The sequence below is a fragment of the Limulus polyphemus genome, unplaced genomic scaffold, assembly GCF_000517525.1.
Source record: "Limulus polyphemus unplaced genomic scaffold, Limulus_polyphemus-2.1.2 Scaffold12703, whole genome shotgun sequence".
In the NCBI taxonomy this organism is placed as follows: Eukaryota; Metazoa; Arthropoda; class Merostomata; order Xiphosura; family Limulidae; genus Limulus; species Limulus polyphemus.
In genome coordinates this window covers 1-1,652 of record NW_013678313.1, presented here as the reverse complement: position 1 = coordinate 1,652, position 1,652 = coordinate 1, and the positions used below count along the sequence as shown (strand labels likewise).

Here is a 1,652-nt window from a genome sequence, read left to right as displayed (position 1 = left end):
GCGAAATTCAAAACAAACAAACTTAAAATTAAAATAGTCTTTAAATTTACTTGAAAGGGCTATTTTTTTATTTTTGTAATGGATCTAAAATATAAATATGTACAAAGATTTTCCTATAGAAGTAATTTACAAATGGTCAAGACCTCGATTTTACTAATACCCTTACTTATGGTATAACAGAAGTAAATTAGTCTCGTATTGTAGTCTCACGTCTACTAATTCCAAAAAGTTGATATTGGAGTTTTCAACTCCTATGGCCAATGCACTTTTTTTAACCAGTGTACTCTTCTGAACCGTTATGTAAGGTGAAACATTAAATGCAATTTGGTTAGCTCGAAGCTTACTTTTTAATGTATCACATTTTTTGTTTAGATGAGAAAAATTCCACTTGTATGGTAAATATGAATCCCCAAAAGATATCCCTCTGTGATATATAAGCCTTCTGTGATATCACGTGTTTTGTATATTGTTTATTCACCGTTTTTACGAAAGCAGAAAATGTTGAATTTTTCATGGAGTCTATTTCTATGCAGTTTTGACATAAAACTCGTGGTTCAGGAAACCATTGAAATATCTCGATTCTATTTACCTTCGTGTTTTTGCCGCTCACTTATCGCACCTACTTTGACATTGATAAGAGCTGAAAGTAAGTTTTTTTTCTGAAAGAATGGTTTGTTGTAGACGTAGAAGTGGTCACGATTGTGGTATTTTCGGGTAAAAGTTAGTTTTCCGACAAATATCAGATAGGAAGTCCCGCAGATAATAGCAGATTCGATCAAGAAATAAAGGAAGCGTTTTGATAACTTGGCTGAGTTTGTTTTTTGAATTTCGCGCAAAGCTACACGAGGGCTATTTGCGCTAGCCGTCCCTAATTTAGCAGTGAAAGACTAGAGGGAAGGTAACTAGTCATCACCACCCACCGCCAACTCTTGGGCTACTCTTTTACCAACTACATTATAACGTCCCCACGGCTGAAAGGGCAAACATGTTTGATGGGACGGGTATTCGAACCCGCGACCCTCAGACTGCGAGTCAGGCCAGGAAATTTTAAGTCGGAGGCTGTAGTGGTCATCCTATTTTGGAAGCTTCAACTGATCGTATATGTGAAATTTCTCTTTGTCTTTTTTTGCCAAAAATATCCTGTTGCAATTAAAAAAAAATCCAAAGATTAAATGTAAGCTAAGAATCAACCAAATTACACCATTTATTTTTACATATTATATGATTACTTTGGAAACGATTACGAAAAGTACATTGGCCAGAATATCTGGAAACTCCAATGTAACGTTTAGAACAAACAAACATTATATTGAAATATCATGGTAATTTCACTTTAATTTCTTACAATATAGGTGAGGTAACTCAAATTTAGGAGCCTTCGTCGTACTGGCCACTGGTCTATAAATACAGACTCGTTGGGGTATCTACAATATAGGAGCCTTCGTCGTATTGGCCACTGGTCTATAAAAACAGACTCGTTGGGGTAACTCAAATACAGGAACCTTCGTCGTATTGGCCACTGGTCTATAAATACAGACTCGTTGGGGTATCTCAAACATAGGAGCTTTCGTCGTATTGGCCACTGGTCTATAAATACAGACTCGTTGGGGTATCTCAAACGTAGGAGCCTTCGTCGTATTGGCCACTGGGTT

At 36.6% G+C, this 1,652-nt stretch overlaps 1 long non-coding RNA gene across 1 annotated transcript in view; it reads left to right on the top strand.

The window, feature by feature from the left end:
- LOC111083996 overlaps window positions 1-1,646 on the top strand; it is a 7,790-nt gene extending 6,144 nt beyond the window's left edge. The window contains exon 3 of the long non-coding RNA XR_002609350.1: window positions 1,353-1,646. This is a non-coding gene — a long non-coding RNA (uncharacterized LOC111083996). The remainder of the gene's footprint in view (window positions 1-1,352) is intronic.
- Window positions 1,647-1,652: the final 6 nt, after the last annotated feature.